This window comes from Stegodyphus dumicola, chromosome 1 (genome assembly GCF_044657685.1).
Source record: "Stegodyphus dumicola isolate Sdum_Otavi_A_Nest chromosome 1, ASM4465768v1".
In the NCBI taxonomy this organism is placed as follows: domain Eukaryota; kingdom Metazoa; phylum Arthropoda; class Arachnida; order Araneae; family Eresidae; genus Stegodyphus; species Stegodyphus dumicola.
In genome coordinates, this window is record NC_140768.1 from 284000881 (window position 1) to 284025173 (window position 24293).

Below are 24293 nucleotides of genomic sequence, written 5' to 3' on the forward strand. Positions count from 1 at the left end.
ATTATTTTTTACGTGGTAGAATTATCGGCCGTCTGAGATGTGGGCGTACCCAACTGGAAGTATGAGACGAACTTGGAATTGCCCAGAGTGTCATCTCCAGGCTTTGGCAACGATTCCAAGATGATGGTAATATGAGTAGACGTTACAGCACAGGTCGCCCCAGAGTTACAACGCGGAATGAAGACCGGTATTTGGCAGTTACTGCAAAAGAAACAGGCGGAGCACAGCCTCAGACCTGTCTCATCAGCTCTCTTCAGCTACTGGTACGACAATTTCAAGGCAGACCGTGTACAGACGCTTAGGGCAGATTGGTCTATATGCTCGTAGACCTGTCAGATGCGTTCCACTTACTGCAACTCATTGTCGCTTGCGGTTAGCCTGGAGTAAAGAGCATGCATTGTGGACACCGCAACAGTGGGCTTGTGTGATGTTTTCCGACGAGTCCAGGTTTAGCTTGCAGTCTGATTCTCGCCGGATTTTGATATGGAGAGCTTCAGGTACCCGTTACCACCAAGAAAACATCATTAAACGCAGGTGCAGGAGTGCTCGTTTGGGGTGGAATTATTCTGGGTTCCATAACTGACCTGCATGTTCAAATTGGAATCATGACATGCCAAATCTATCGGGACGTCATTCTGGAACAACATGCACGTTTGTTTCGGGGCGCGATGGGCGCACAATTTCTGTTTATGGATGACAACGCCCGTCCTCCCCGTGCAAACATCGTAAGCGAATGCCTTCAATCGAAGAATATCACCCGTATGGAATGGCCAGCATTCTCACCGGATTTGAATCCAGTAGAGCACGTGTGGGACATGCTTGGCCGACGAGTTGCAGCCCGTCAACCTCCTCCTACGTGTCTACCGGAACTTCGGAGAGCATTGCTTTTTGGTGGTGTAATATCCCCCAAGATCAGATCGATAATTTGATACTCAGCATGCCTAGGCGTCCAGCATGCCATGTATTGAATCGTCTGGGAGACATACAATGTATTAACAATCAATACCAACCATGTAATATTGGTTTTTTGTAAATAGGTTTTTTTTTTTTTTTTTTTTTTTTTGTAATTTGCTCCAGGGAGAAAAAATCGCTATTTTTTTTAATAATATCAAACATATAGCATCCTTTTTTTTGCTCTTTACCTTTTGTTTAATAAATAAGCTTTACAAATAAGTCAAATTTGTTTTGGTTCTATCTCTTCCTTTGCCTGATTTTGCATTATCCTTAATTTATGGATATGAGTGTAAATCAGGAGGCTTTTTTGGGCTACGGGTGAGAATCAGTTAAAATGTGTGCATCAAGAAGTTATTGGTATTTTCATTTTAGAACAGTATTCCTTGGGGAATAATAAGATAAATTTTATTGAGAAAATAATTGCAATACTTTTTTAACTTGAAATAATAAAATTATAATTATAATTATAATTATTTTAAAAACAAATGTAATTGAATGCACTTTATTTTTCTTTTCGATATCAGCAGTTCCCTTGTTGCTGAACGTGTGATGTCAATTTAGTCAAGTTACGATTGGTTTTCTTTACGCGAATTCAAGCATATGAATTTACGTAAAGCAGATATTGTTCTTACTTAAAATAAATTTAATGTGGGAAACTAATTTGCTCGTATTTATAATTTGAACCGAATGCGGCCGAAATAGCGAAACCAGTTTTTTTGGAATCATGAATTATAGATAGATGTTGCTAAGCTTACCGATTTTTGCTTGAAATTAATTATGTTACAATTTTTATTTTTTAAAAATAAAAATGTTTGTCCGTTACTGCAACTTTTTAATTAAACAAAAGAGCCATTGTTCTTATTTATATTCGGTTTATTATTTAAGAATTCTTAAACTGTTCCTTCCATATTTATGTTTCATAATTTATTCGTATATGTTCTACTTTGTTTTCGGAACTCAGGTGGGTCACTTGAAATTATGAAATGAGTCACTCGATTACCCGCGGGTCGTAGGCTGCCGAGGCTTGCTTTAAATCTTTTTGTTGCATTTAAAATGTATAAAATTTCACACATTTTTCAATTCTAGATTCTAAATCATGAAAACAGAAAAATAAAATGTTAAACTTCATATTTTGTACATATTTACATTAAAAAAAATCAAGCACTAGGCTTTTGTCTTGCACTGTGTTGACTAGCGATTTGCTTAGTAAATCCTCAATTAAAAAACTATCTTGCATTCCACTCATTCTGTTCTACGATTTGATTTGAGCAAAGCATACGAGAGTTATCTGCCAAAGGGCATGGGTGCTTTCGGGGAGAGCGTTTTAAGGGAAACTGGCTAGTATACATGTTGCGTATGGGGAAAGCCATGAAATCGGCTCATGCTGTCAGGGATTCGAACCCTGAACCGAACTACCAGTATTCAGCGACTTTACTACTCGGCCGCTGGTGGGGCTCATTCCATTGTATGCAAGGCGTAAGTGCGTCTAAAAACAGCGATTCCGTCTATTCGATATACCATGACGGAAATCGGATGAAATCGGAAGGACGGGCGTGAAATCGGAATCGGAAGTGTTTTATAAACCTATACACACACACACACACAGACACATATATATATAAGAAACTGGTTGTAGAAGAGACTAGAAAATTTTGCATTATTAAATTCTGTTTAACTTTCACTTCGATAAATTTTAAATAAAGATTGTTTCACAAAAACCTTCACATGAATTATAATATATATTATAATATATATATTAATATATCCGTAACATCTATTACGTTGAAAAGATTAGATGGCCGTCTCCGTAATAATTTTTGCTAATGCCACCCTGTCCTGCTTTTGGAGCTATTTTAACACTGATTAATTGGCACAAGTCGCTCAGACATGAAATGAAAATTTAAATATAAAGATTGTAGAAATTTGATCAATAATTTACAGTAGCTCTTTCATAATTTAAAAAGAGCCTATGTGATGAATGATATGCCAGTGAGATGATAATACTGCGCATAATTTTAAGTATTCAACAAAACAGATGAGTGCACAAGCCCAAAAATTAATTATTAACTTTTTCTTTCCCCAAAAATAATTTTGCTGACATTTAAAGCAACGGAACAACTCTTCAGTCTGTATATCACTCAATGTTTTTAGCGAAATCGGACATTTTGTTCGTCGCCATATTGCATATTTGATAGAAGAGAGACTAGAGAGCAGTCATTTAAGAGAGTGCACATATTACACATATATACTATGTTCTTAAAAGTGCAGGTTGTATTCAAAGGTCAATCGAACGGGATCACCGGGAGAAGATTCAGTGCATTTCCGGCAAAACTGGCAAACAACATAAAAATTTATACAAATAGATTAATCAAAAATCTTTTCTCCTGTCAGGAAACAACAAAATTTTATTTTTCGTCCAAGCAATAAAATGACAACGGCTTTTTTTTTTTTTTTTTTTTTTTAAACATCAAGTTTGAGAATTTTTACGACAACCACGCTCGACGATTGAAAAGGTTAAGTGCACTTCTTTAGAAAAGTGCTATTTTAAGACTACGGAAAAAATTCAAAAACCCTGTAAGACAATGTAGTATAAAGAGCCTTTTGTTGTTGTTTTATATTACGTGCCTCATTCTTTTAATGCCTACACCAGCAATTCTGTATAGTGGATTTCACTTTGCTGAAGCATGGAACTTTTTAAAGATTATTTTTTAACTAACGGTAGAAAAATAACGGTATCAATTCGCAACATTTTATTAACCAGTGTTTTCAAATTTGTTCTGCCTCGTTCAGTTTGCTACCGCAGACATTTGATTGGTATGGCTAAGAACACTGAAGATAACAGTATTGATTATTTTTTCTTATTACGTGCTCAGCTCTTAGGCACTAAACGGAAAGGGAGGGAAACTGGCTGGTATCCGCCTTACACATGGGGAAAACCACAAAAACTCTCATACAGCCATCCCGCTCACTGGGACTCGAATCCCAGACCGAGCTACCAGTGTTCAGTGGCTTTTACCGTTCGGCCGCTTGTGGGTCAACACTAGTGATTAGGGAGGTCATTTTATCAGGCAGAAAAAAGGGCAAAATCTGTGGAGCGGCGGCGGGGTAAAAAGTGAAAATTTGCGAAGATTTCACGACCTGCGAAAACTTTACGGTCGAGTATATATTCGAAAGAAGAGAAGCCGTTTAGCAGAAACGAAGTAGTCATGCAAATACTTAGTACATAACTAAATTAACTTTAAATTACTCATTTTAAACTAAATTCGGAATCATAATGAAACTTATAATCATTTTAACTAAAATCTGTTTAGGAACCAAACACATTCTGGAAAGGCACTCAGTACCGTATACTTAGATTACAACCCGTATTCATAACATATATTTAGAGCAAGAACACCATTCATTATATTCATTTTCTATATTTTACACCCACGGAACGTTTTCGGTTGAGTAGCGCATTTGTAGAAAAGGACCCCTTAGCATCGAAATTGTGCGTCAACACTTACGGACCCTGGAGGATGATTTTGTATGACTTCGGAAGATAACTTTTTCTTTTATTCCAGAAGGGCAATGAAAACTTAGTTTCCATTTGAATTCTAGAATTAGAATATTTTGCAATGTAATGTTTTTAGGAATTCCAACAGAAAGTAGTATAAAAATAATATAAATACACGGTGTATTCAAAACGTTACAGGTCTCTCAGTCCTATAAACGTACATAACGCACTATCTCTTCGAAAAGGGTGCGATGATATAGCAATGACCTTCAGTTATACGTATAAAGTAGTTGCATTTACTTCTGACTAGCTCCGATTTGACAACGTTTATTTGTATGCGTATTGTTTTTGAAAGTTTCGTCACTGTCTTCGAAACAAACTGGAGCAATGAACGAATATAAAATTGTGTTTAAAGTTGGGAAAATCAATGGCAGAAACATGAAAAATTATTAAATGTGTATATGAAGATGATACTATGAGTAGTTTGCGAGTATTCGAATAGTTTCGAGGTTTAAAGCTGAAGTAAACTCTACTGAAGACGATCAGGTCTTCAGTGTTCGAGCTGAATGCTGAGCGCGTGCTAGTGTTTATGAGATCCGACTGCCGAATAACGATAGAAGTGATTCCACAATCATTAAACATTTATGTGCGATCTGTTTTAACAATCCTGACAGAGGGTTTGAAAAAAAAGAAGTGACTTTGTAAGCACTTTGTGTCTCATCCTATGTCTACTGAACAGGCAGAACACCAAATTTCCTCCTGCAAAGATCTGATAGTCGTGGCAGATGAGGATCCAACTTTTCATCCAAAACATTGTCACCAGACACGTGACTTGGTGTATCGAATACGATTCCGAGATAAAATTACCAAAATGCCAGTAGACAAATCCGTAAGAATCGTCGATGAAATTTTGCGCTTAAAAAAAAAATCAAAGACGAAAACAATGCTGAATCAACTTTTTGATTGTTGGGCATCATTCATTGAGAATTTAATTGTCAAGATTCCACTATGGATGGGCATTCTACAAAAACGTTTTGGATCAGCTTTCGACACGAATGCATAGTGTGAAGCTCGATTTCTTAGACAATGGATATTGGTGTCTTTTTAGAATCTCCGGCAGACAGTCGCGCTGAAGGTAATTTTTTTTTTTTTTTTTCGTGCAGTATTGCCACTGCTCGCTTTGAAATCGTTGAGTTTCTTAATCACAAAATTCATTAAAGTTTTACAAAATATGAAATAGATAATAAAAAAGTCGTAATTAAAAGTTCGGGTCTTCCATGTTCGGCTGGATGATTACGTTATTCAAAATTTGATGAATCTGGGTACCTTCGTTTTTTCACAATGCGAGAAACATACATGCATTCAAGTAGATCATTCATTATTTAACTTCTTTAACTATAATACAGGGCGATAATATTTGGTGGCAACAATTTGAAAGTGGGTCGATAAAATGAGTATCAAGTTTGCTTGGGTGCTAAACACGGGGGTCCTGCGACAAGCTGACCACTTGTTCAGGGCCTGTGCTGATGCAACCCGGGGCCCAAGGTCAAGAAAGCAGAATTCGGGGCTCTGCAGGCCGAGGCCCACTAGGGGCTGTTGCGCCACTTAGTTTAGTTTTTTAGTTTGCAATTTGAAAAGTGATACGACGCATTTAATTGCTTCAACGCAAAATGATGTTTCAAGACTAATATCTCATTCGAGACTAACGTCCATTTTGGTCTAAAATAGGAACATAGTTTCCGTTTTATTATTTAGCGACCTTATAGTGCGAAATATAAAATAATCATGATAAAGATACTATTAAAATATAACATGTAAAATTTCAAATATACATTATTAATACATAGCTAAAAACAATCATATATCAGCTTATTTATGGATTTTAAAAACGTTATTTTGATTGCTTCTTTAGTTTTGCTACAGGGGGGAAAATTATCGAATTTTGTTTAACCCTGTGGTTTTTTGTGATATATTTCTTAATTGAACTTTTATTTTCTCTGGCGTATAATTATCAAGCCTCACAAAGAAAAAAATTTGCTATTAAAATTTTCTCAGGATATGCATTTATGCAAATATATTCCAAATCGCTCAGAAAAAACTTAACGTAATGAATGCTATCAACTATGTATCGGAAAAATCTTTTCGCTTTCTCATTATTATGGAGGGGAACGAAATGCTCGAAAGGTTGACGACTCAGAAAATCCATTAACATGGAAATTATGTCTAAGGATAATGGATTTCAAAGTAACAATTAACACCTTCTCATAAAGTCTAATGCTTAAAACAGAATATTAGACATGCTCTTCACGACGATAAATTTAATGTGTGCGAAAAAAGATAAGAGATCATTTCAAAAAAACCGGAATGCTCGTTATATGTTGAGCTGTTTGTCATAGACTTATGATGTCAATCTAAAAAATAAATCAAATAAGGCAAATTCTTAAACTGAAAAACTTTTAATAGTATATTACCTTTTTAGAAAACATGTTGTAGAGTCATTAGGTAATTTTGGAAGCAGGAAAGATTGAAAAAAGAGCAACGCCTTCGCCGAGAATCGAGATACGGACCTCTGGAATACGCGCCCAGCATGCAGACCACCACACCACGAAGGTATGCCTAGGAAGGCGGGAGAAATACCTTATATACGCCCCCTTTTAAAGGGCGACTGAGGTTTTTATGGGACCCAATCGCCAAATCCTGGTTAGGGAGAATCCTCATCCACCACCCTTTTAGTTCGGTCGCCACTGTAGAGACATTAGGATTTTTTAGAAGCAGGAATCATGAAAAGTGAGCAACGCCTTCGCCGGTAATCGAACCACGGACCTCTGGAATACCGGCCCAGCGTGCAGACCACTACACCACGAAGGCACGCTAAGAAGGTGGGAGAAATACCTTATAATGCAAAAAATTAATCTACGGATCCAAGTTGCCTTTTTGCCATAACTTTGGACTCCGATTCAAATCTCGAAAAAGATACAGATTGTATTGCCACCTTTTTGTCTGTTCAATAGTGAACCCTGGACAAAGATGTCGCTGACGAGACGGTTATGGGTTCGACCCTTTTTGGCCAATTTTGAATAGCAAGTGTCAAAACATTTGAAATATATATATAGGCTTTTTTAATTTACTCATAATTACTTTTATTTATAATTCGTCAGGGAAGTAAGGTAATTTTAATTTCCTTCCTGAGTTTGATCTTTAAATATCCAATTAACTACTTTTATTACTCGTACTTTGATTTAAAGGATTTTGTCAATTTTTATCTTCTTTTCATTTTTAATTACTTTTTAATTAAAAAAATGTTTAACTTTTGTTTTTACTATTGACTTTGAGTTTGAAAATGAGTGTCGGGGAATACCTCTTCTAAAGTAAGGATCTCATTTAGTTGTATTCTTCATGAGCATCTTAAAATTTAAAAAAAAAATATTTACTAATTTGATTTGCTATACGAAGGTTATTTTGGCTTAAATGGACTAATGTATTTCTATTGATTGAGTATTATTCGTGACTTATGATTAGGCTCTAGCAGAATAATAATTTTGTCCTTACTTGAAGGAAAGACGAAATACTCTCACTTAATTAAGTTGTTGTTAATTGATAGAAAATTGGTTTGTTCTCTTTGACAAGTCAATTAATCTGCGGTCAGTGACAAGGTTTTGATTGAAATTCCAACTCTAAAAGGTAGTGTAACGGAATAGGTTAAAGATATTGCTACGAAGCAACCCATTTCCTGTTTTTAAGTTGTTTATAAAACGCTGTGAAAAATGTATCTAAATATGTAGGAATCAAATTTGAAAAGGAAAGAAATACAGGATCCACAGGGTCGTCTGATTCTGAATAAGAGAAGCAACCTCAAAATGTTTCCTTTAACCTATGCAAGTATTTATTATATTTCTAATGTCTTGAAGGAAATTCGGTTAAAAATTCTTTAACAGAAAGAAAAATTAGCGATACAGACAGTTCCTGGATTTGGCAGGAGAAGTTACTAATTACCTTTCCGCACAAAGAAAAAGAAGTTATTTACATTTGAGCCCCGTTCTGGAAGAAATTGCAAATTTGGAAACTCTGTATAAATTCCCTAAGGATTCTTCTACAAACTGGAAACAAAAGAAAGCATTTCAAAGTATCCCAAGAATAATTTAGTTTGTTAAAGTCTTTATTACTTTTGAAATAAATTAACGCCTTTAACTAAGCTCAAAATAACCCACTTGAAATAACGAATCTTAATTAAACAAAGCAGAAATAAACTGAAATTTGTAGTTTTCGCATGCAATCTGCTAACTTTACAAAGACAGTATTAAAAATAAATAAGAAACATTATTTTATTTTCTCACTATATCTTATAATTTTTTAAATCAAGTTTTTTTTAAGAAAAAGTTTTGATTTCACCTGAGTAAATTTAAAATTTTCTTATAAGTAACTTGTATAAAGTCTTCTTCCTTAAAATCTCGTATAAGTTCTTCTTAAATGAACTACAAAAATAAAGATCTCAGTCCCTTAAAATAAAATTAAAAAGTCTGATGTGGATACCACATGACTTTCATGAGTGGAATATTAAATTACACGCAATTTTCCTGCATTTCATTTAAACATATTGAATTAACAGTTAACGAATTTTGAATTTTGTACTTCGTGGATAGCGCATAAACCACAATAGAATAAATGCACCCTTTAAAGTTCACTATATTTATTTACCATAGCGACACTTCGACGCTATGTTCACTTAGCAGCATTACAACTCATTCATTTTATAACTCAAGAGTGCACAAAAATTATATCATCTGAAGAATTAACACAAGTTCTATTCAAATACTAGATAATAATTAATTTGCTGGAGAAAGTTTAGTTTCATTTTTAGTGTTTATATTCACTAGTTTTTAAAATAAGCCTCTCCATCTACACTTGTGTTCATTTAAAATAATCAGGAAAATTATAAAAAAATTTGAATCTATAAACTGAAAACAAATCTCAAAATTCAGAAGTTTAAATTACATTCTTCGCCATTGATTAAATTTCATATAAATATAGGTATATTTCTTAGAAGTGTCCTAAACTTGCTCTTCATTATTACTAATTTGAAATTGTCTTCAACCTAAAATTTTTTAACACTAACTAAATTTCTTTATTATTCTTAGACGTTGAAAATTTGAACGATTCCAGATCTCTTTACGATTTGGATTTGAGAAAATTTAGGAATCGCCCACCTCTATTTATTACTATTAACTTCCGAGTGCTTGGGGACTCATTATCTAGGCATTGTTTAAAAGCGATTTTGTTTATTGCAGAACAATAAAAGATCTAACATGTTCATTAACCATTAGCATAAAACAAAACTGTCTTTAGAAAATACAAAGAAGAAACGAAGTACGCTTGGGATAAACAGCAGCGATAGAAGTAGATGATGTCATAGCTATTTATAACTTCATTTCTGTTGCTTCATTTATTATAATGTTTATTTTTCCGTTATTTACACTCACTTTTTTCCCTTGTTAAAAATTCTGACTTAATTTCATGTAAATAAATTTACTCTCCAGCCTAAACTGCTTGAAAATACAAGTAATGCACAAGTATAAATACAAATAAGTAAATAAATGTAAATTTTTAGATTTTCCGATAATTCTCTTTGCCGTGGCTTTTAACTGTCGACCGTGATTTTGAATTAATAATGTACATCGTCCTCGGTATCATCAATGTCCATAGGGTGCTGACAATATTAAATTCATTTATGTCTTCTCCATAAATGTATTTTTAGAAATTATGTTCTTAAAATTATGTTTCATGAAGCATATATTTCAAATTTTGCTTCCATTAAAAACGTTTAAAAATAAGAGTTGTTTTTCTCATTAATCTTATATGAACAATTGAAAATCTTCGGAGAATTTTTCAGAATTAGTATTCGAAAAAAATTAGAACCTCTGCTTATTACAATATATAACATATCCGATACTTTTCCCACGACGTTGTACACAATATTTAACAATATATTTTTGCTATAAACACCTACATTACAATAAGACAATAAAGTAGCTTTAGGGGAGGTTAGATTTTATATCAAATTGTATTATTTTCGCGAGTTATGCGACATATATGGATAAAGTTATTCAAAAACTACACCCATCTAAAGTTGCAATTTTGCCTATTTTAAGTTTTCATTGATCTGTTTCATTTCCAAAGACTTCTGCGCTTTGCCATTCCTTGCTTTCTGATAAGTTAAAACTCGTAATTTAAATGAAATCTTCTTCACTTTCTACCTAATAATGTGCAAAGAGTGTTTGTCGCAAAACAGATACCCAGAATAAATTGCATTCGATTAGATCAGTTTCTATCGAACTTATGAAACTTCCTTCTCCTAAAACTGCACACAACTCCATGAGAAATCATCCCTGAACAAAAATCTCCCAGGGAAAACCTCGTCTAATATTTCGGCTAATGCTTCCTCTAGGAAAGATACATATACCGTCACGCAACTAGAAATTTGCTATGAAGATAATGGACTGCCGACCACTCTGAACTGTCTTAAATAAACATCCGAGTATTGATATTTTGTATCGATGGAGCAATGTTTGGTCACGTGAGCGGAGTCAAGCACCGCATACGATGGGAACGATGTCACAGGACTGTTTTTCCACTCGGCTACCCACCAAATCATATATCAGTCAGCGAATCGAGCGCAAGGCTTCTTGTTTTTTGCTTCTTGGCTGTCGATGGAGTTAGCTTCAGGCTCTGAAGAAGTTTGCTGCACGAAAATTCATGAGTACCTCTTGTAAAAGAATAACATCGTATATTTTTGCTCTTTGTTCGGGATAAATAATTTTCTCACAACGCAAGAGAACTGTATTTAATGAAAAGAACTCAGAAAATCAAAACTGACAAAGCAAAATTCCAGTGAACTCTCTCATCGAGACCCCTTTCTTTTCTTAAGACGACCACTGAAAGTGATCAGTTTTTGAGAATACAAATATGGGCACTCCTTTTACCATCTCCCTCTGAGACAACCACCTCTCAGAAGAATAAAATCACCTGAAAGTGTGAGTATTAGGTTGATGTCAGGGGCGTCGTCTCAGCGCCATGGCATGCGAGCATATAAATTTAAAACTGGGAAAAATAAGTAATTGTTTCTTAATTTATCCTTATGCTACAACCCTTAATAACTGCTTTTAACCTGTAGTTATACACTGTATCATCGATTTTATTAACGGAAATTCAAAATGACGCAAGGTGCGTGCTGCCACATCCTCTTTCTGCCGTGCACGCTAACGAATTTTCGCGTCATTCGGCGAAACACTCGCAAAGGGGACTTCTAATTTCCTCCCACAATGCGATGAACTGAGTGAATTGCATGCTATTGCGTTAAAGCTACAAAGAAAAAATATTCTTTTTTTTTTTTTTTTTGCCAATAAATTTTAACGCCATTTATTATTATTTCTTAGAACAATTGGAGGTGATTTTTCAGCTTCTAGGTTCACATTGTACTACCTATTCAGTGTATGGTTGGATAGTTCATCTATTTAAACTAATTCAAAATTGCATGTGACAGTATATTTTATCTGCAGGACAAAGTATCTTCTCTAGATATTTGAAGCGCTGCTGAAAATGAAACAGAAATTCTTTTAAAGAACATAATTCAACAGATATTTAACTGACCTTTCTCTGAAAAAAAAAAAATTTTAAAATGATAGATCGTATGGTTTTTTATAGTAAATATAAAAATAGGAGCAGCAGACAGTTTCAAACTACATAATACAAAACGGCGTTGATTAATTTATGATATTAACCTTCCAGCACGCGCGCTTGGCAATTTTACATGAGGATGCGTGCGTCGTATTTTTTACGACATCCGTTATTTAACAATTATTGGCACAAAAAACGACAAAACTGAGTGAATATTGATAATAAATTTGTTAAGAAATAAAATATTAATCTTATTATTGCAAAATACAAATGATATCACATTCAAATATAAGTAAATTATTTTTAAGTTCTTATGTTAGTGAGATGGAAATGCAATGATGTATTTCATTACAGAAAATTTTTAATTTATTATTTAATAATTCTATTTTAAAATAGAAGCTAATTTTAATATTCATCAAAGACAAGTATAGACAATAAAAAAGGAAAACACCTCGGTAGGAAAAAAAACTAAGTTTAATGTTTTTATTTATTTCTAAAAAATTGAAATAAAAGAAAATAATGAATGGAAATCTCTATTATTCTCCCATCCAAAGGTTTCCTTGTCTTCCTTTTCTTCATCAGATAATTCTTGAAGAACCGAGCAAAATTAGCTGGTTGCACATATTTTTTTGCCATGAAAACCGAAATAAACTTTACAGAGCCAAATGTATTCAAATTAAAATAATATACGCCAATTAATAACATAAAATTACAAAATATTTGAAAAAAAAAATACTTTTCGAATTGTAAAACACGACCAAGCGCGCGTTGTAACTTTTATGAAAAAGCTGCCACGTAGCACAAAAGCCCAGTTAAAAAAAAAGTCAAATGACTTCCTGTTGGCACATTCTATGATGTGGAGAAGGGTAGAAAGGAGGAATAAAAATGACCTTCAGACGTCTCAGCTTCGATATGCAAAAAATGTCCATTAAAAACTGAATTTGTCGTAAATTTTGCGCATACGCGCGTGCTGGAAGGTTAAAGAAAGGTTTTTTTTTTTTTATTTCGCTCTTTCCAGTTGCTTATTGTGACATAGTAAGCTCTTAAACCAAGGATGAAATTAGTAACTTTGCTACACAATTAGTATCTGTTTTAACACACGAAGAAAAATTTTCGTCATGCCTATTTCATTATTTTATGTTATGCAAAATTCAACAAAGTTAAAAAGCAAATAATACAGCCAACTTTAAAACACATTAATTTAATTTTTTTAAATTTGATGCACCTGGCACGTGGTAAGTGAGTATATGAATTTCATCACCTAAGTCCCAGTTTTGAAAGAAACTCACTCAGAGGAAAGATTCGAAACCCTCTCACCTCTCATTTCTTATTTCTAACTTTTCGAAAAGGAATTTGGCTTGGCAGTATTTTAAGTGACAGCATGCAGTAAAGACACTATGCACTTACAAACTTCCATACCTTCTCTGGGATTTGAATAAACTCCTGGGTATTCCCTGCAGTTATGGCAATGGAGAGTGAGTACAATTATAAACAGTAAAATTCTGATGTGTACACCACATGAATTCCTTGTACGGAACTATACGCGATATACGCATTTTTCTGCATTTCATTTAAATTTATTTCCTCGAATTTCAATTGAGATGTATTTCTCATTCAGTTAATTCAGGTCTCACTTCGCGGCAAAGCAGAGATACATAAAACTCAAAACATCCTCATTCAAAACTGAAAGCTATAGAAAACATTAAACACCCAATACAGTTAAAACAATTTAAAAAATAATTTTTACAACTCAGATTACAGCGTCTCCCCCAAAACAAGCAATTCGGCTAGCAGACAGATTTTTCGGTGCACAAAACTAAAAGTTTCCTTTTGATCCCACTCGGCAAAAAGACACCGAAGGTGCAGAAAGACTTAATTCTGCTAAGTTTAAAATGTAAACAAATATGGATGCTATGGTAAAAAAAAAAAAAATTAGGCTTAGCCACACTTAAACAACTTTTAAATTGTTGATAATTATACAACCATTGCATGCAGATTAACTAAAAGATAGAAGCCTTAACCGGAAGATAAGAATAACATAATTCAATCATTTTTAAAGAAAAAAATGCGCAATTTACCAACATATAAGAATTAACAGAACTGAGCTCACCGAGCCAAGTAACAAAGTGGATATATATATAGAGAGAGAGAGAGAGAGATTTACATACTTTTGGTGCGACCGATTGCAACCAAAAAGGAAGGTGCACAACTACATGTTATATAGCCAGTCCCATATACAAAATTCCAACGTTCTAAGGCTACTCGTTTTTGAGTTATGCGAATTACATACATACGTACGTACGTACAGACGTTACGAAAAAAATTGTTATGAATCAATTTTAAATCAATTTTAAAATTCGTTTTAGGGAAAAAAAGAGTCTTTTATTCTGTCGTTACGTACAGTGTCATGCAAAAAAGTAGTTAAATTGCATTCGATAACGGTCAAAATGGATATTTCCTCTGAAATATCAAACCTGGAATTTCTCATGCATACAAATCTACCTTTACTTCGTACAAGGAAGTAAAAATGTAGTGTTTAAAGTAAATCCAAAACTATTTCTAGGCACAAAATGACAAAGTATCAAGCTTCTTTTGTTTTCCTCAAGCGCTTTATTTTAAAATTAAATACAATTATATATATATATATATGTGTGTGTGTGTGTGTGTGTGTGTGTGTGTGTGTGTGTGTGTATAATGCAATAAGAGATTTAATGTAAAAAGACAATATTTTGTTAGCTCAGATACAGTGTAACTGAAATGCCGCCCAGACGGGAATGTTGTTAGTGACTCTAACTGCCGTACCGATGGGTCCGTGTTCGAATCGTGGAGAACGCTTGGATGTTTGTAAATGTATAGTGTCTGTGAGGCATGGGGCACTTAAAATTTGCGGGGAGCCGAAAGTCCTGTCGAAAAGCTGATGGTAGGGAAAGAGGAGTGGGAGACATTTGCACTCGTTCCACGGGGTGCTCTCTTTCAAAGGTGTGGCGGAACTGAGCGAAGTCGAATTGTCATCTGTAGGATACTCAAAGCCTCTTCCAACGACAGACGCAACTCCTTGCAACGATAAATTCATGGGCTTTGCAACGAAAAATTCATGAGATAAAATTCATGGGCTTGTTTTGTAGGTCTGACAAATGAGGTTAGTCGCAACAACAAATATTTGAAATGACAGAAAGCAATTAAAATATATACAATATTTGAATATTTTATGCATTTCAAAGTTAGAGAAGTGTGTGGATATTTGATTCGATTCCTCAACCAAACCTGTGTCAAAACCAATTCGTTGAGTTTTGAAATTTGGTACCATATTTAATGTCAGATCTTTAACAAAAGCTGGTAATGCACAATTATTTCTGGTGCCTTCTTTTAGCATGAGAAATGGTTTTCTAATTTGAAAAGTCTCGCTTTCTTTAAAAAAATTATCATATATTTCCTGTAATAGGCCGATGCACGTATATGACGAGTGGGAAGACTGTTCTGCAAAAGTTCAACCACAAATGAAAGATGCATGTAACGACTGAATATGTTGAAATCTTGATGTTGAAGCAAGAAGTATTTGCTGTAGCATATGAGGATGTTGAAGTAGAAAAATTTGTTGCGGTGTATGATGCTGTTGAAGAAGTAGTTGTTCTATATTGATGATGTTGTGTAGAGACATTAGGTATTTTTTGAAAGCAAGAGATGTGAAAAATGAGCAATGCTGTCGTCGAAACTCTAACCGCGGACCTCTCGAATACGCGTCGAGCGTGCTGACCATTACACCACGTAGACATGCTAAGAAGGCAGGAGAATACCTTATACATTTCGTCTTTTAAACGGTGACCGGGGATTAGAGGACCCAATCGCCAAATCCTGATGGTGAAGAATCATCATCCACCACCTTTTTAGTTCGGGCGCCACTGTAGTGACATTAGGTAATTTTTTTTTAAGTCGGAGATGTGGAAAATGAGCAATGCCCTTGCCGGGACTCGAACCACGGAATTCTCGAATACGCGTCGAGCGTGCTGACCATTACACCACGAAGGCATGCTAAGAAGGCGGGGAGAAATACCTTACAGTTGAAGTAGAAGTAAAGCAGAAGAAGTAGGTTCGCGGAGAAAAAATTCCTTTTATTTTTGCTCGACAAATGCTTTTACAGAACACAAAATAACTTGGCTTAACATTCGCTTCCTGAAGAACTACATCGGTGCCATTTATAATTTTGAAACATATGTTTATAATTTTAAAGACAGACGGAACGAAAGTCTAGCTAGCAAGAGAAGCAGAAGTGTAATGAGATGTATTCGAAGATGAAACCGTAATTCAAAGGAAAAATTGTGGTTTGGAGTTTTCTCATTCACTATTACAAATTTCAGTACTGGTTGTTTGAATTTTTGTTTGAAAATTATCAGTCACCAGCGTTAAAGCAGTGGTCTAAAACTGACGACCCCCGAAGCAACTTTATGTAGTCTGCGAATACATTTCAACAATGTGCTTGTTACAAAAATTTCAAGATTTTAGTTATTTGCAGTTATAATTTACGGCATTAAAAAGAAACAAGAATAACGCACCAGAAAATCGATAAATGGATTCATTTACAGGGCGATATAAATCTTCTTCAGATATTTGATTATACAGATTTTATAAATTTTTATTTTTATTCTTCAAAAAATAAGTAAGCTCAGTTACGAAAATTTGCACTAAACATAATCGCTGCATTCGAGCGTACTTTTATATGTGAACAGTTGAAAATATTTGAACCGCTGAAAATAGCTTTTGAAAGTTATAAGGTTCATTGTTTCTTCTAACCTTCTTCGGAAACATACAATGACCTGACTAGAACAGAGAGCTTACTAAAGCTATGTTCACTAATTGTAGTAAGTAGACAGGATACAGACGAAGGGTATACAAAACCCTTTATTTTTCTTTATATACAATGACTTCCGTACTTCGGAATACAATGACCCTCCACTCGGGGTCTAACGTAAGAGATATCAAAATAAAACTAAACTCTAATTTAACTTTAGAATAATATACGTGTAAGATTGGCCTTATAGTAACAGGAAGCGTATGTAGCACAGAGACTGTGAACACTACAATACGTTTAATTTATCAAGAGGATTAAAACCTTTGGCCTGGAAGGCAAATAGCAACTGCGTAACTTCTAAGGTAAGCGGCCTGCTTCGAACTCACGGCTTCCTCTCTCTCTCTTGGCAAAAAGGCCACACTTAAATACTTGGCGTTCGCCAGACAACTTTGCATAAACTCCTTCACGCTTATAATTCTGGCCGGAAGTAGAAAATAAGAAGTGATAGTAAAGATTTAAAATAAAATAAACGTTAGTAAAACTTAAGATCCTTACATACTTCCCGCCAGAGTTAATTAGTTTGAAACTGAGGTCTAAAACGACCTTGTTGAAAACTTTTAGCTCTAGAAACTAACGCGAGGCCAACCTTTTACAATCATAACTTAGCTAGAAACTAGAAAATTTAAAAGAAAGAAATTTGTTACAATAGCAGCTCCCGGGATATACAACAATCTTTTTTTTTTTCATCTGTACTGCATCTAAACAGGAGCTTTATTCAATTCTGGTTCCTTCCAGAGATCTGGAAGGAAAACTAGTTTAATGAAATGTTACAGAATGACATTGCAAATAACATATAGAATATACTTCTCTTAACATTCTTATTTCATTCATGACTATTTTAATTATCTCTCCCCGTGCTCTCTGACATGTGTTGTAAAAGAACACCAAACACGTATGTGTTTCTGTCTACGTGTGCCACACTTCCTCCTACAATCAAAACACTAACGTGTTAAAATTCAACATACGAGACCTCTTAACACACCCTACCTTTCAACTCTAAACCCTGAGGTACTATTCTAAAAGTGGCTAACTCTAAAGTTTAGCGTCAGAGAGCCTAACTCCATCATTCAACCTTTAACATATATTCGTCATGATTTAATCTTTACAGTCACACGAATAACAAATTTTTAACATTACTTTCACTTTTACCATATCACGGTATTTCTTAACATTTAAAATAACAGTTCACATGTATATAAGAACATATCAACATGCCGTTAATTTTACACATTTGAAAACATACATTAGTAGTACATTGTTAACTTCTATTCTTTTCAAAGCAAGTGCCAATTCTTTCTACATTGAAATAATACTACATTTCAAAAAGTCTTTCAGACTAAAACTTCTTTCTTGCTAGAATGTTTTAAATAAAATTTATACAATAACTTTTTTTTTTTTTACAATATTTAAGTTTTTACACAACGCTATTATACATCAACTTTAGTTTTACGCGCGAGTAATTGAAAAACATAATAAGAAACTCGGTCACAACTCATTTCTCGCCCTTTCGGCGATAAGGGTAGACCTCGCATGAGGTAAAACTTCTTGAAATCTGCCACTTGCAGTAAGAATGAAAGATTAACTCAAGTTTGCAAAGTAACATAAAATTTTACTTATCTTTGTAATATTCAGACATCCTTTTCTGGGCCCAGTCTTTAAAGGTATAGCAGATAGTGGCTTGGTTGATCCTCCTTCTTGTACGGGCTCGCCCTTCAGTGCTTTCCTCTGGAAGCTTCCGTTTTTCACCAGTACGGCCACCCTTGAACACCTTCCTTTTGTCTTCTGCTTGTGGTCTTGGCCGTTTGAAGGCAGCTGGTCTTGGTGGAACCGGGAAACTTCTGTCGTGATCCTGCGTGGACCTCGTTGTTGGCCGTTCAAATTTTTCTTGTACTTTTTCCTCCGCCGCTGATGGCCCTTCCGCAGTTCGGCGACTTTTGCTGCGGAGAGTTCTGTCGGATGAGTCAATCTTCCGTTTTAAAGTCGGGTAATAGTTGCCGTCCTTTCTCCCGGTCCTTTTCACATACGTCGACCTTCTCCCTTCTTCATTCTGGGGGTGTTCGTGAACTCTGTTTTCTGGACGGTGGAACGGCTTCTTTTTCTTTTTACCTTCAATTTTTCCGCGGGGCAATTTTCTTTTCACTTGCTTCTGTCTCTCATTGGCTTGCCCTTGTACTTGTCGTTTTCCCACCTCTGGAACTTGTACCTGCGGTGTCTGCCGTACCGGATCCTGCAAAAGATCTGAAAAGATTTTCATTTTATTACGATCGAAGTAGGGTTTAATTTGATCAATATTTGCGGAACAGGTTTCACCATTTCTTGACTTTAACACTACAACAGCGTGAGTTATTTTTTCTATAACATATGGTCCTTCAAAGCGTGGAAACAATTTGGCAGTTTTATCTTCTGGTGCTGAAGAAAGTGAATGCTTAATTTTTAAAACTTCATCCCCTACTTTATAAGTTACTCCCCGTCGTTTCAGATCATAGTATAACTTCTGTTTTCTTTGTGCTACTTCCGTATTCTTTTTTGCTTCTTTTATTAGTTTTTCTATATCACCCATTTTAAATTCTGGGGCTCTTTGTTGCACATAAAATAGTTTATCTAACGGTGTTATAACCTTTCTGCCTAGAAATAACTCAGCAGGAGTTTTGCCCGTTGTATCATGTTTTGCGGTCCTAAGGGCGAAAGCAAATTCATTGACATAGTTATCCCAGCTTTTATGAAAATTTTTAACATAACTACGGATAATTTTCACTATATTTCTGTTGACCCGTTCCGCTATATTTGATTGCGGCCGATACGGGACCATTTTTAAATGACGTATGCCCAGTTTTTGGCACATGTCTTCAAATATATTACTTACAAATTGAGGACCATTATCCGATACAACTTTTAGGGGCGCCCCGTATTTTAAAATATATTTATTTAAAATAGAATCGGTAACTAATTTCGCGGAGGCCCGTTTTAAGGGAACAATTTCGGTCCATTTACTAAAATGATCAACCATAACAAGGAGATATCTACTTTTGTTTAACTGACTTTTTGGGAAAGGGCCCAAGAAATCTATGCCAATTATTTCATTTGGAAATTCGGATTTAATACTATTTAGAAACCCGGCCGGGCGGAAATTAATATAATTAACGGCTTGACATGTTGGGCAGGACTGGACATACGCCCTTGTTAACTTTTGCAGTTCAGGAAAGTAGACTGCCTCGCGTACGCGTTGAGTAGTTTTTCGAATACCAGCATGAGAAGCTAAAGGGCTGTCATGGAGCTCTTGCAGGATATTTAATCTAAGACTAGCTGGGATAACAGGTCGAAATTCGTTGTTGGAATTCGTAGTTTTTGTGTAGAATAATAGACCATCTATTAGTTCGTAATGGGCCGCCCTATTTCTTATCGCCACAATATCTTGGTGGCTAAAATTTTCAGGATCCTTCAAATACTCATAAATACTTCCAAACTCAGGATCCTTTCCCAGTTCGGTTATTACAGTTTCTCGGGAATTTATTGTACACGCTGTAAGCATTTCAACTTTTACGGTATTACCCTGTTCGTCTAATTTAATTCGTGATAGGGCATCTGCTACGATATTTTCCTTTCCGGGGGTATGCTTGATTACCAGATTATATTCTTGCAGCTTGAGTGCCCATCTTATTAACCTTGGGGATAAATTTTTCCCTGAGTATAATCTAGTTACCGCCGCATGATCAGAATATACTGTTATCGGCGCCTTTCCAAAATAGACTCGGAACTTTTGCACTGCTAACAGAACTGCAAGTGCCTCTCTCTCGGTCGCGGAATAGTTTCTTTGTGTTTGATTTAAAGTTCGGCTAAAAAATGCCACGGGCTGCTGATTTTGCGAAAGTACCGCTCCTACCGCATAATCCGAAGCATCCGCTGAAATTTCTAAATTTTCATCCTTTTCAGGAAATTTCAACACAGGGGCTTGCGTTAATGCTTGTTTTAATTTTTCGAAAGCACTATTGGCTTCGGCAGTCCACGAGAATCTTGCCTTTTTCCTTTTTAATTTTAACAATGGCTCAGCGATAGCCGCAAAATCTTTTATAAAGGACCTATAATATGAACAAAGTCCTAGAAAAGAAGAGAGCTTCTTTGCCGTGTTTGGAGTCGGATACTTTTGTACAGCGATTATTTTTGATTCATCTGTCTCGATCCCTTTTTGCGATATTTTGTAACCTAAATATTTTAATTCAGGGGCTGCAAATTTGCACTTTTCGACATTAACTTTTAGACCGGCCTCATTTAATAAAGAAAACACCTGTCTTAAATCCTGTATATGTTGGTCGAGATTATCACTAGTAATAATGATATCATCTAAATAGATAAATGTGGACTTTCCAAGAACAGGTCTTAACACAATGTCCATGCATCGCTGAAATGTTGCTGGGGCCCCAGAAAGGCCAAACGGCATACGCAAAAATGCGTAAGTGCCAGACTTGGTTATAAAAGCAGTCTTAGGCACGTCCTCAGGCCTGACCCCTATTTGAAAATAACCATTCGTTAAGTCTAAAGTCGTCATAAATTTGGTTGATTTTATGTTCCTTAAAATTTCTTCTATGATCGGTAACGGATATACCGGATATTTCGTTATGGAATTTAATTTACGGTAATCAATAGCGAATCTCCACCTTTTTGGATGCTCCAAAGGATAATCATTATTTTTCTTACATAAAACCACCGGACTAGCATAACTACTTGAGATAGGCGTTATGATCTTTTTACGTAGCATATCGGTAATATGCCATTCTATAATTTTTTCCTTATTCTTATCATACCGGTATGGTTTTTGACGAACCGGCAATGCATCTCCGGTGTCAATACTATGGTTAGTAACCTGAGTAAATCCTGGAATATCACTAAATAAGGAAGCAAATTCACTTACCACTTGTCGGATTCTATCTTGCTCGTCATTAGGCAGGTGGTCAAGATTTAACCTTGACGATTCAACCTTTTCTACACGCACTGGTTTCATCGTCAGCTTAAGGGATGCTTCATTAAAATCCAGTGTAGCTTGTGCGTCTGAAAGAAAGTCTATTCCTAGGATTAAATGTGCTTGCAAATTCTTTACTATAAAAAACATCACCTTTACTTGTTCGTCCTTGATACGGATGTACAAAGGTACTTTACCTACGCACTTACATTGTTCTCCTTGCGCCGCTAATACTGTCGTATTATCCGCATTATATATGCGGTATTTGCGAAAATACTTTCTAAAAAAGACTTCTGCCACACAGGAACACTGCACGCCGGTATCCAGGAGTGCGGTGGCCGGGATATTATTTACCAAGACTTCAATCTTCGGAAGAGTTAAATTTTTCACCATTACTGTATTTAACTTGTAGGAAGAGGGGTTTTCGTGGCCTTCGGATTTCCGCACCCTCTCGTCAGCAGAAATCCGTTTTAGTTTAAATTATTTTTCCTTTCCGTGCTTTCCTTCTTTTTCCCCTGGCCTTGAGACTTTTTTCCTGGGTTGCTATTGAACTGTCGACGTTCGCCGGCTGTTTTTGAATGCTCGGGTTTCCTTGCCCACTGATTCGCTTTTTATCCGTAGCCATGTGCTTGAGTTTGCTGTAGTCTTGGCGTGCCAAATTGGTTTCGCTGTTGATATTGGCGTCTTCTTTCGACGTCCGCCGTTCTTCTACTTTCAAACTGGATTGCTAGCTCAAATAATTTTTCCAGTGTAGTCGGATTTCTCAATTCAATAAAGTCTTGCACTTGGGGTAGTAACCTCGGCAAAATCACTTGAATTATTTCAGGATCCGGACGGTTTCCATACAAGAGCTTGAAAACGTGAATTTTTCTTAAAATAAAGCTCGAGAGGTTTTCCATTCTTTGTTGATATATACTGAAAAGTTTTGTTTCTAATTTCGCACGATGCCTTACAACAGGGAAGGCTTTTAGTAGGGCAGTCTTGAAATTTTCGTAAGTATAGGTGGGACTTCCTGCTTGACCCAAGAGACTTCTGCCGATACATTTGAACCAGTTAAGCGCTTGGCCCCTCAAAGCGCTGGTAGCTAAGGTAACTTTTTGAAACTCGTGCACGGGGTAGAGCATGAAGTGGTCATCCAATTTTTCCAAAAAACTGGTTACCTGTGAGTTTCCATTAAACGTTGCTTCTGGTTTCATCGAAGCGCGCATGGTCTGAACGATGTACCCAAATCCTTCCAGGGCGGCAGCTGGCATTTCTGGATTCTGAGCCGTTTCTGCAGGCAGCACAGGTTCTTCTTGAAACTCGGCCATGGTTATTCTTCGTCGGGCGCCACTATCAGGTTCAATGTTTCTTCTAACCTTCTTCGGAAACATACAATGACCTGACTAGAACAGAGAGCTTACTAAAGCTATGTTCACTAATTGTAGTAAGTAGACATGATACAGACGAAGGGTATACAAAACCCTTTATTTTTCTTTATATACAATGACTTCCGTACTTCGGAATATAATGACCCTCCACTCGGGGTCTAACGTAAGAGATATCAAAATAAAACTAAACTCTAATTTAACTTTAGAATAATATACGTGTAAGATTGGCCTTATAGTAACAGGAAGCGTATGTAGCACAGAGACTGTGAACACTACAATACGTTTAATTTATCAAGAGGATTAAAACCTTTGGCCTGGAAGGCAAATAGCAACTGCGTAACTTCTAAGGTAAGCGGCCTGCTTCGAACTCACGGCTTCCTCTCTCTCTCTTGGCAAAAAGGCCACACTTAAATACTTGGCGTTCGCCAGACAACTTTGCATAAACTCCTTCACGCTTATAATTCTGGCCGGAAGTAGAAAATAAGAAGTGATAGTAAAGATTTAAAATAAAATAAACGTTAGTAAAACTTAAGATCCTTACAAAGTTAATAATAAAAATCCTCGGTTAATCGACGAGCATCTACAATTCGTGAGGAAGCTAATTTCTAGTAATTTTTCTCTGAAACTACAAACATTGACGGAATCAAAACGAGATCAAGTGTCAAGTTTTAGAAAGAAATAAAAGAAATTTATAATTAATTACGTATAAGTATGTGTATTTTTATTTATGTGTCGTAGAAAAGTAAATTAGAGAAAGAGTCTAAGTTGTCATTGTTTATTCTTAAGTTTTGACCAACTTAGAACGTGCCCTGAAAAGTTAAAGTTTTCATAGTTTATTTATTTATATATAATTTGTTTATTTGTAATTTAAAGCAAGTTATTTAAAGAATGACTAAGCATGTGCGAACTATTTTAAATATCAGTCTAAAATTTTAATATTTAGCTACCAGTATGCAGAGACATTAGGTATTTTTTGTAAGCAGGCAAAATGAAAAATTAGCA

At 35.5% G+C, this 24293-nt stretch overlaps 1 protein-coding gene across 1 annotated transcript in view; it reads right to left on the reverse strand.

Moving 5' to 3' along the window:
• LOC118187962 (uncharacterized) overlaps positions 1-24293 on the reverse strand; it is a 139388-nt gene that overhangs the window by 47879 nt on the left and 67216 nt on the right. The gene's annotated exons all lie outside the window — the stretch shown is intronic.